The sequence below is a fragment of the Sus scrofa genome, chromosome 7 (assembly GCF_054392235.1).
Source record: "Sus scrofa isolate SSC_HxYL_T2T_F1_AM1 chromosome 7, Sscrofa_HxYL_maternal_Yorkshire_Landrace_v2.0, whole genome shotgun sequence".
NCBI classification, from domain to species: domain Eukaryota; kingdom Metazoa; phylum Chordata; class Mammalia; order Artiodactyla; family Suidae; genus Sus; species Sus scrofa.
The window spans coordinates 49,655,063-49,667,325 of record NC_139389.1 but is presented as its reverse complement, the minus strand read 5'-3'; the positions used below and the strand labels follow the sequence as shown (position 1 = coordinate 49,667,325).

The window sequence follows — 12,263 nt, the reverse complement described above, 5'->3', positions numbered from 1 at the left end:
CTCTCTTCTTTTCCCCTTTGGTTTTTATGTTAGGAAAAAGATGCTCCTGAAATGGGCATCTTGGTTCTCGTGTATTGAAAATAACAACTAGTGGAAGCTTCTTATTTAAACAGTTCACACACACAACAAAAAGGACTGTTGCTCATTGTGCGATGGGAGGAAGGAAAGGGGGTTACACTGCGGGATCATTTTCCACCCTGCCCTTAGTCGTCACTTTAAAGGAGACCCCAAATTCCTTATTTTGGGACATGCAGGTGACACCCTGGTACAGCCGAGGGGAAATTTATGGGTTCACCAGCATAACACATGGCTCTGTCATTGAAGATTGCGGTTTTGAAGACGCTTTTGAAATGGATTCAGGAATCTGGTTTGTTCTTCCTGCATATTTTAAATTCGGGGTCCAGTGTTTATCCATTCTTAACACCCGGGCTGCGAAGTGTTGACCACCTGTCATACTGAGGTTCAGAAAATTAGAATGCAGGGGTTTGGCTCCTACCTGTAGTCGTGTCCACAATGGAAACATGCGAATTGGGACTAACAGTCTTGCTGCTCAGACCTGCTGTCTACACCCCAGCGGGGAGCAGTCCTCACAGCCCCTCCTTGAAGCTGGTTTAAAGTCTGATGTGGGTAACTGAGTAGAGAGACATCATCTCTGCTCAGCACCTGCTAGAATGGGATTATGTGTTCATAAAGTCAAACTTGACTGTTCCTTTCTATTTCCAGCAATCCCCAGGTAATTCCACGCTTGCCTCGTTAAACATCATAAAATAATCTAGACGTTTTTTTCGGTCCAAGAAAAGATAGTGAGAAAATATTTATTAAGGTTCTGCAGTATGCTGGGCATTGTGCTTGTACAGGAAGGAGTTTAAAATACGCTTTTATGACGTCGTTATCTGTGTTTAGGCATAAAAATAACCACTTGCCCAATAGCTCTCCTTTTTTAAAATCATTGCTCTTCATTTTTTTAAATTTGTGTTTTATTGAAATGTAGTTGATTCACAGTGTTTCCGGTGTACAGCAGAGTGACTTGGTTATACATATATACATGTATAAATGTTCTTTTTCAGATTCTTTCCCATGATAAGTTATTACAAGCTAATGAATGTAGTTCCCTGTGCTATGCAGTAGCTCCTTGTTGTTTACCTATTTTCTATATAGTGTGGATCTGTTAATCCAAAATTCCTAATTTATTCCTCTGCCCCTTTCCCCATTGGCAACCTTAAGGTTGTTGTCTATGTCTGTGAATCTGTTCCTGTTTTGTAAATAAGGTCATTGGTATCATTTTTTTTAAAGATTCCACGTGTAAGTGATATGTCGTCTTTCTCTGTCTGACTTACTTGACTTAGTATGATAATCTCTAGGTCCATGAATGTTGCCGCAAAAATGCCTGATGTTTTTTAAAGACAGAGGGTATTTTGAGGAATTAAGGGGACGCAAAATTCTTACTGCCCGTTGTACTTGAGTAGTTGGCATGGCTTCCTGGACAGAGTGGTACTTGGACTTCGAAGATGGGTAGCTTTGCATACAGAAGGAGGGAGGGTGGGGGATGGAAAGGCATTCCATTTTGCAGTCAAGTGAGTCAATGCATTTGACTGCAGTAGGATCTTTGTGAGAGATTGGAGGGGAAACGGGAGGGAGGGAGTTGGGCCCAATCATGAAGCAACTTAACGCTGCTCAACAGAAATGTAAGGGGTTCTCTTCGAAAACTCCCACCAGAAAGATGCCTTCCTCCTCAACAGCTTGGAATCACAATGGATTTGTTTCTTTGGAACAGGTTACCTAATCTTTCTGCGCCTTAGTGTTCTCATCTGTATCATGGGGAGTAGTTCCTGTCTCACTGGCTTGGTAGGAGAAATAAAGAAAATAGTCCATGTAGATTAATTATCACCGTACCTGACACGTATTTCGTATTCAGTAAATGTTAGCTGTCACCCTCATTGTCATGGTCACCTTTTTAGAATTCTCTGAAGGTGATAGGTATGCTTTTGTTGGTTTAGTGGAATGTCCTATCTCCAGCTGACTTTACAACGACCTTCCAGGACACAGAGAGTGTTTTCCCTCCCATCCCCCCAAACACACACACACACACACACACACACACACACTCCTCACCCCCCCTCCCCCTCCCCCACAGCCTAGCAGCTTAGAAAACAAGGCCCTTCCTTTCAGACACTTCATCCTTTAAAGTAAAGCAGTTACACTGTAATCAAGCTAACAGAAGGCAGGCTAGCCAGGTTTGTTGAGAAAACCTGTCTGCTCCTTGTTTGTTGTCAGGAAGAGAGGTTCAGATGTAAAATTCTGGCACCAAAGTTTCCCCAAAGGGTGAACTTCATTATTACCTATTTTAGATCCACAAAGGAGCCAGGGATTCCTTTCTTCTAAGGCTTTGGTATTTCCTGTTAGGGAAAAGGGAGGCCCCCCGGGGTGAAAATCTCTCACCCCTGCCTCCATCCAGCCTGCTCGAACTCAGGCAGTTTGGCTTTTTACTGACTCTCCCTTTCTACCTGTAGCCCCGGTGGGAAAGCAACCACATCAGGGTTATGCAACCAGCAGGTACTCTTTGCACATGCGGTGGTTTATTGGAAGGGAGTGGAGGCAAATGCAAATCCAGTGACTTAGGGCGATTTAGAAAGCCTTTATCCCTGGGATCTCAGCTGGTTGCACAGGGAACCATTCAGGCTCCAATTTCCTAAATTTTGCCAAAACTGCCTGAGCCCTAACACCAAAAAGCAGAGGAAATCAGGCAAATGCATTTCCCATATTTGTGTTCCTCCAGAAATGCCATTAGGTGTTTTGAATGGTCGCTGTCTGTTTTATGGCAAAGGGATGCTCAGAATGATAAATATATTCAAAGACCTCAGTAGAAGGAAAGTGACGTGGTGAACTCTAGCATTTGCGTGTGAGTGTGTGTGTGTGCGCGTGTGTGCACACAGGAGGCAGGTTCATTTTCTCCAGTTTTCTTCTCTTATTCTGAAAATAGTCTCCTCCACCCCTCAAGGAGGAACCAAATGCTTGGGGGAAATGAAAGCGATCCAAAGATGAGTAATGAATTTAGATTTTACTTTAGTCCAGTGGTTCTTAAACCTGATTATACATTCCTATCCCCTGGAGAGCTTTTATTTATTTATTTTTTGTCTTTTGTCTTTTGTTGTTGTTGTTGTTGTTGCTATTTCTTGGGCCGCTCCTGCGGCATATGGATGTTCCCAGGCTAGGGGTTGAATCGGAGCTGTAGCCACCGGCCTACGCCAGAGCCACAGCAACGAGGGATCCGAGCCGCGTCTGCAACCTACACCACAGCTCACGGCAACGCCGGATCATTAACCCACTGAGCAAGGGCAGGGACCGAACCCTCAACCTCATGGTTCCTAGTCGGATTCGTTAACCACTGCGCCACGACGGGAACTCCCCCCCTGGAGAGCTTTTAACATGTTGATGGTGATGCCCAGGCTCCATGCCCAGAACGTCTGGCTTGAAGGGAGGTGGGTATAGATTATCCTATAAAGTTAATGTCTCATGTCTTTTAGGCACAGGTAGGTACCAGTGAAGTCAGTCCAGAATTATCCAGAATCACCTCTGGTTACACACCTCAATCCATTCCCCCCAGTGAAGCCTTGATGGATACAGTTTCAGAAGCAATTCTGTCTCAAAGCTGTCAGAAATGTTGAGACTTGGAGTTCCTGTCATGGCTCAGTGGTAACGAATCTGACTAGCAACCATGAGGATGTGGGTTCGATCCCTGGCCTCGCTCAGTGGGTTAAGGATCCAGTGTTGCTGTGAGCTGTGGTGTAGGTCACAGATGTGGCTCAGATCTGGCATTACTGTGGCTGTGGTGTAGGCAGACGGCCACAGCTCTGATTTGACCCCTAGCCTGGGATCTTCCATATGCCACAGGTGCGGCCCTAAATAGACCAAAGAAAGAAAGAAAGAAACAAACAAACGTTGAGACTCACCCAGCACTTCTGGGCCAGTTCAACAGCCCTGCAGCCCCTCCACCTGGTGCCAAGATGATGGTAAACACTCTTCTGAACTGCTGGCTGCCATGGGCAACCTTCTTAGAGCAGAGGGTCCCCCCTTCCCCCAGGGACTTCAAGCTTGGGGCTGCCCTGCTCTGCAGTGGGAGCTCTCCTCACAGAAGAGGGGTTGGGTGCCTCCTCTCTGGGCCGGAGGGCTCCTGATTGAAGTCCCAAGGATCCCATCCATGGGCTTCATTATAGGAGACAGGGGGCTTGCAAAGCTTCTTTCTGCTCCTCCGGGCAGGCAGGAAACACGGCAGACCCTATCAGAAGATCAGAAATGCCAAAGACCCTTGGAGATGGAGGTTTGTTCATTCATTGCAACACATCTGTGGGGTGCGCTTACCTCCTGACCAGGTGATGCTGGGAGCACTGGGAGAGGGGCAAGAAGGACCTCCCCTGCCCTTGGGGAGAGCACGTTCTCACATGGGAGGCAGACAACAAACCAGTGAACAGTACGTGTATACTGTAATTGCGGGCAGTGGTAAGGGTTTTGAAGATAAATGAAGCAGAGGGAGGGGATGCCCTCTCGGAGGGAAAGTGGTGTCAGGGGCCATTCAGGCTCCTCGTTCATAAATTTTGCCAAGGCTGCTAGATCAGTAGTACCATGAAGTGGAGAAAATCAGGTGAATGGAGTTCTACCATATTTGTCTTTCTCCAGAAATCCCATTGACCAGTGGAAGCATTCCTGGTGAGGCGACAGGTTTTTCAATGTCATTGTTCCACTGTCATTCAGGGGTCTGACCGCGAGTGAAAGGGCCACGTGTAGAATAGAGGGAAAAGCATCTCCATAGAGGGAACAGCAGATACAAAGAGAGGCCATTCTATCTGATGTGTTCTTAGCCTTGCTGCAGTTAACCTGTTTCAGGCATGCATTCCTTCAGGGACCTACTGAGGCTGGCAGGATCTTATGCCATCACTTTTAGTTTTTGAAGCCTGTTCGTTTTTAGAAATTGTGCTTCAGCCAATTCCCTCGTGTTATGTTTTAAGCCTAGCAGTTCTCTTGGAGGAGGGAGAAATATACGCAGAAATTTGTTCTCAGCATAATCATGCTTCATACACTTGAAATCTTAGCATTGCTGTAGGACTGTTCTTTGCCCTTCTGGAAGTCCAGGGCCTTTCCAAGGTGACTCATAAGTCCTACTTTCTCTCCTCCGCTTTTGAGAATTTCCCAGTATCCTCCCCATCCAAGCATCCTTGGGCAAGTCTCCTAACCTTTCTGGCACATGGTCATTATGCTGAGAAAAAGGCTTGATGCTTTGTGTATTTTGTTTTCCTTTTTCACACAAAAATATGAGGTGACTGACTCAGAGTCTGTGTCACACTGTTGTGTGAGTTATTAAAAAAAAAAAAAAGCAAAACCAAAAACACAAAGCCCCAGCACATCTTGGCCACTTAGTACAATGAAATCGCTCTGTCATTTGAACCACTGGAAATTTCACATGACTTGTTTTGCTTGGCTGGAGTCATGGGAGAAGGATGGAGCAGGGTTGGTGGGATACACTTTGCGCTCTGCTTTGAGGAGGCACAGGTGACAGGTGGATGTGGAGATGCTGGGTACCAGGATCGACTGGGAAGAGAGACTTGTGGGTATTGTTAGAGGAGCTCATCAGGCTTCATGCCTGTCTTTTTCTTTTTACTTCTTTTAAAAAATTAAATCATAGTTTGTTTATAATATATTTATATATTTATAATATTGTGCCAATTTCTGTGATACCTTCCTTTCCATCATGATCTATCCCAGGAGACTGGATATTGTTCTCCGTGCTGCACAGTAGAAGAACCTCATTTCTTATCCATTCAAAATGTAATGGTCTACATCTACTAATCCCAGACTCTTATTCCATCCCACTCCCTCTCCCCTCCCCCTTGGCAAACACAAGTCTGTTCTCTATGTCTGTGAGTCTGTTTCTGTTTCATAGATAAGTTCATTGTGCCATATTTTAGATTCTACGTATAGGTGATATGTGGTTTCTGTCTTTCTCTTTCTGACGTACTTCACTTAGTATGATAATCTCTGGTTGCATCCCTGTTGCTGCGAATGGCATTATTTAGTTCTTTTTTATGGCTGAGTAGTATTCCATCATAGATATGTACCATATCTTCTTAATCCATTCATTTGCCAATAGTCATTGGGGTTGCTTCCATGTCTTGGCTATTGTGAAGTATACTGCAGTGAACATAGTGGTGGTGCATGTATCTTTTTGAATTATAGTTTCGTCTGGATATATTCCCAGGAGTGCAATTGCCAGATCATACGGTAATTCCATTGTTAGTTTTCTGAGGAACCTCCATACTGTGTTCCACAGTGGTTGTACCAACTTATATTCCCACCAACAGTGTAGGAGGGTTCCCTTTTCTCCACACCCTCTCCAGCATTTGTTCTCTGCAGACTTATTAATGATGGCCATTCTGACTTGTGTGAGCTGATTCCTCCTTATAGTTTTTATTTGTCCATGCCTATTCCTTCTGCTTTTTGAAGATGCCATGCTGGGCAGAGGATCTGGCTGCAATTCTGACCTTTTCTGTAGAACTCAAAAGCTCTTTCAGAGTCTTCAAAAACGATTGTGTTCACTTGGTCACAGAGAAGAATTTGAGTTGTGTATGATTTCATTCTCCAACATTGAAACCTTCTGGAGCTATTCACGGTGATTTTTAGGAACCAAAATGTTAACAGAAACTCTCATTCTCTCTTCAGTGACCGGAATTTTAAATAATCTTTGTCCTGGACCTCTTGGATCTTCTGAAAACCGAAAGGGACCGTGACGGGAGGATGGGATGAGATAGTCTGCCCAGAGCAGGTTCTAACCCTCTCACACAAAAACGTGCTCTCTCTCTGATAATTCATGGACTAAAATGGAGGCCATTTTGAAAACAAGTGAATTAATGCAAGACTGAATGTTAGACATAACCCTAAAAAATACTTTAAGAAACTTAACATTCTTTTTTGTGTTTGTTTTGTAAGGGTTTTTTTTTTTGTGTGTGTTTGTTTTGCAGAGTCTTTATTTTTTATTTTATTTTTTATAATGATTTTTCTTTTTTCTATTATAGTTGATTTAGAAACTTAACATCCTTAAATGTGAACCATTGAATACTGTCTCACCTCTGAAGACCGTAGCAAACACCTTTCACGGAGTGGGAAGAAGGGATTTTATTCAAGTGACAGATGCCCCTTGAGAAGGTTAACTGGCAGATTTCTCAGCCACCTGTCCCATGAGGGAAGGACAAGCTACAATATTCACCCAGTGACATTGTTAAACAGGAAAATCACCTGAAAACTTGCTTCTCTGTTTAGAGTCTTTTCACTGTTGGAAAGTAATTGAAACACTGACAGTTGTTACCTCTAACCTGAATGTCATGTTTATTAAAAACAATAACTACAAAATAGTAGCTTCATTAACATTGTTCTCCTAAAGAAGCAGATTTTAATGTAAACCTCAGGGTATCATTTGCATCCTTAGTGGTCCTGAGTACAATTATCAATAATTTATAATAGCTGTTTTCGTACCTTCTGATGAAGCTTAAAACTGACCAATAGGAAAGAAAAGGATACCTGAAAAAAAAAAAAAAAAAAGACAAAAAAGGAGTTCCTGTCGTGGCGCAGTGGTTAAGGAATCCGACTAGGAACCATGAGGTTGCAGGTTCGGTCCCTGCCCTTGCTCAGTGGGTTAACGATCCAGCGTTGCCGTGAGCTGTGGTGTAGCTTGCAGGTGCAGCTCGGATCCCACGTTGCTGTGGCTCTGGCGTAGGCTGGTGGCTACAGCTCCGATTCGACCCCTAGCCTGGGAACCTCCATATGCCACAGGAAGCGGCCCAAAGAAATAGCAAAAAAAAAAAAAAAAAAAAAAAAGACAAAAAGAAAAGGATACCTGAAACATCTGTCATCACTGGCTGTGTTTAGGTTGTAAGCTGAAATGGCACCACAGCTTTGTGGTGAATAACCTAGCTTGCTGTGGAGATCATAAACCCTCCAGCCAACGTGTGGTCTAGAATTTCTTTAAGGGACGATTTCTTTATGTAAAGGAAATGTATCCCCTCTAAGCTCTAAATCTAAGCTGATTTCAAAATAAAAGCAAAAAAAAAAAAAAAAAAAAAAAGGAAAGAGGCCTTGAAGCAGGTAACTTCACTCTGTATAGAATGGAAAAGTTATTTCAAAACTATTTGAGAATAAAATATCCAAGTTAGACCTTCCCTAGAAAATATTCACTGTATGTACCTTTGTATTGTTTGGGGTATATGTTTTGGAGGGGGAATATACACATGCACACCACACACACACATGTATTGCATGCATGTAATATATATGTATATAATAAATGCATGCATATGAAATACATATTACATATTTTTAATTTTATGTAAATGTATGTATTATATCCCAAAGAAATTCATGGCCTTTTCTTTTTATTGTTATATACCAAAGAAATGTTTACATACTTACTGTCTAGTAACACAATCATTCTCCAGAATCTAATATGCTCTGAGTTTTTTTTTTAAAGCCTTTAAAAAAGATCTTGACCCTTCCGCTCCCAGAAAGATAACTTTTAACACATTTGCTCTTCTGTGGTATTGGACTGCAAGCCAGCTTTCATCCCCCCAAATAACATCTTCAATAATATTCTACTTTGCCAAACAAGATAGTTTGCTGCTTAGCTGTACATTTTTTTTTTTAAAGCTGTCTAAGATTTTTTTTTCCCCATCACTGGTGGTTCTAAAGGAATATGTGAGCAGTGTTTATTTTCTGCCCCCAGGATTTGATGGGGGGGCATTTATTAAATTGGGTATTAAGCTATATCTTGTGATGACAGATGTAACCTCCCCAACAGTCATCTTCATGGATCAATATTATGTTATCCAGATGGGCAATTTTAAAAATTCTAACAACTCTTCCTGTTCACTGAATATTTCTAAGTGTATCTAAGTGCATGACATGCACCAGGTTACTCCTGAGGCATCTATTTTTCTACCCTGTTTTAAAGGAGTTTCTTTTTTTTTTGTCTTTTTAGGGCTGAACCCATGGCATATGGAGGTTCCCAGGCAAGAGGTCAAATTAGAGCTGTAGCCACTGGCCTACACCACAGCCACAGCAATGTGGGATCCGAGCCATGTCTGCAACCTACCACAGCTCACGGCAACACCGGATCCTTAACCTGCTGAGGGAGGCCAGGGATTGAACCTGCATCCTCATGGATACCAGTTAGATTCATTTCCAATGAGCCACAACGGGAACTCCTTAAATGAGTTTCTGATCAAGCAGTTAAATTTTCACATACGATCACACAGCTATTAATTGGCAGAACTGGGAAACAAACCGTGGTTTGCTTCACTCTTTCCACTACTGAAATATCCCTAAGGATTAACAAGCCAGTAACCAACTCTTGGGCAAAAAAAAAAAAAGATTTTAGAGACTAAGACATTGAACTCATATACAACATTTGCTCATGTTCAAAACACTAGGCCTTTTTTTCTTTTTTCTTATCAGAGTTGGGAGTACTATTTTACACAAATCAGTGCAGATTGTTTTCCTTCTCTCAATGAATTGAACATGGTGGCACTTCTAGGCATAGCGTCTGTCTGGGGTTTCATTTTATTTGTTTATTTTTTATTTTTTTTGCTTTGCAGGGCCACACCCGCGGCATATGGAGGTTATCGGGCTAGGGGTCCCATCGGAGCTACAGCTGCCAGCCTACGCCACAGCCACAGCAACATCAGATCCCAGCCACATCTGCAACCTACACCACAGCCCACGGCAACGCCAGATCCTTAACCCACTGAGCAAGGCCAGGGATCGAACCCACAACCTCATGGTTCCTAGGCGGATTCATTTCCCCTGCGCCACCATGGGAACTCCCAGGGTTTCATTTTAAAATTGGTTTCAAAATCTAATAATGCCATCTCTTTGGGGAGAGGAAATGCTGGAAAACTCAGAGGCTCACCAGTAGACAGATAATAACTGGTGTGACAGCTCCTCCAGCCTCTCTCTGGATGTCAGCACACATATTCCACGACTGGGTGAAGGGTTATCTCTGATCGTGGCGCCGCAGTGGTGAATGTTTTAATTGCAGTAATGATATTTTACTTTCGGACAGTGCTTTCCAAATGATACAGAACTCAGCTTTCTCGCAAAGATCTCCAAAGTTAAACAAGATCGCAGTTCATCAGGGGAAGCTTGAATGGGGATTCTTTTCACAGCATCGCCCAAGACCTCTGGATGTATTATTAGAGCCCCCATCAATAGTACGCCTAATAGAATTGATTTCATCTTCTGTGACTTCACTGTGCCTTGAGGTATTGACTAAGAAAATCATCTCAGGCCAGCTTTCCTGGAACAGGATACCAAAGCAGCGAGCAAATTTAATAATAGCAACAATATATTGAGCACTTACTATTTGTCAGGCACTGAGCAAAGTGCTTTTATTCTTTCATTCATTCATTCATTCATTCATTCATCAAATCTGTATTGCATGCCTTCCATAGGCAAGGCCTCGTGCTCTGCACTGGAGATTCAAAGGTGAACAGTCCTGCTGGAGGCAGAAGCTTGTGCTCTGTCGTTACACAGTGTTGGCCTCCCCTCAGTGCCATTTTTATCCCAAAAGGACAACGCAGTTTCAGCCCCTGCAGAGGCCTCCTTTGCTGACTTGGAAAAGTCGTGAGAAGGCAGCAAGCCATCAGAGGTCTCCGAGTCAGACATCCTGGTTAGAAATTCTCTATTTGGCCAGGTGGCCTCTTGCTGTGTGACCTTGAGCAAGGAGTCTTTTCCCCTGTGCCTCAGTTTCTTCATCTACAAAAGGAAGAAACTAATAGTGCTTATGTCCTAGGTTGGCGGTGAAGGTTAAATCCATTTGCGTATGTCAAAACCTTAACCCCGGGGACTAGCAGGTAGGACATGCCCAGATGATGCCAGCCTTCATCAGCGTTGGTAGTAGTAAGTGTCTTACATAGTGTTTTGAGTTTACTTCCCAGGAGTTTTCCCAGTTAGGGTTTTCTTTTTCTTTTTTTTTTTTTTTTTTGTCTTTTTTGTTGTTGTTGTTGTTGTTGTTGTTGTTGTTGTTGTTGCTATTTCTTGGGCCGCTCCCGTGGCATATGGAGGTTCCCAGGCTAGGGGTTGAATCGGAGCTGTAGCCACCAGCCTACACCAGAGCCACAGCAACGCAGGATCCGAGCCGCATCTGCAACCTACACCACAGCTCACGGCAACGCCGGATCGTTAACCCACTGAGCAAGGGCAGGGAGCGAACCTGCAACCTCATGGTTCCTAGTCGGATTCGTTAACCACTGCGCCACGACAGGAACTCCCCAGTTAGGGTTTTCTTCACCCTAACTGCCCCTATTATATCCGACTCTTTTTTTTTTTTTTTTTGGTCTTTTTAGGGTCACACCCACAGCATATGGAGGTTCCCAGGCTAGTGGTGGAATTGGAGCTATAGCTGCAGGCCTGGGCCACAGCCATAGCAACGCTGGATCCGAGCCACATCTGCAACCTACACCACCGCTCACAGCAATACCAGATCCTTAACTCACTGAAGAAGGCCAGGGATCAAACCTGCATCCTCATGGATACTGGTCAGATTCGTTTCCGCTGAGCCACAGTGGGAACTCCCATCTCAGATGCTTCCCTGCGGTTTTCAACTTATCTTTGCACAGAGGAAGCAATACCTTGACCTCGGCGACACGCTGAGGTCAGAGAACTAGAGCGGGAGGTGACTGGTTTCAGCAGAGGAGCCGGGAACCACAGACCCACACGGTTGGCGTGGGCTGCCAGTCCAAGGCCAGTTTTAGTGAGTGTTCAGAGAGCGATGTATAGGGCGGAATACAGAGGTTTCAGGCAGGATGTCCATTCAGGAAAAGAGACTTTGAACTCAGAACCCATTTGGTTATTTAAATACATCTCTTTGAGCAGGAATTTTAGGTGGACTTGCAGATGGATTTCACCAGTTTTGCTAAACCGTTTTTGCCGTCCTTTCAATATTGACCTTCACGTCCATTTCTACTTTAAAACTGTGGAGATAAGTGGGCATTAGGTTAATTACCCAAGCTGAGCTCAGTTTCTCTTTTGCTTAATAGGCCTTTTGCTCCAGGAGCTCCATATTCCACCCTGCACACCTACCTCTGACTGTGTATTAACTTGTAGCATAAAACAAGTAAACAAGTCTATGATACTTAAAACAAAGCTAAAAGCTAAAAGCCCTACTATTCATTGCCTGACTGAATAAGCAATAGATTTGAATTATTAATGAGAGAGAGTAGATG

The 12,263-nt window shown here is 43.6% G+C and overlaps 1 protein-coding gene across 5 annotated transcripts in view; it reads left to right on the top strand.

Moving 5' to 3' along the window:
• RCAN2 (regulator of calcineurin 2) overlaps window positions 1-12,263 on the top strand; it is a 303,837-nt gene that overhangs the window by 193,751 nt on the left and 97,823 nt on the right. The window lies entirely within an intron of this gene.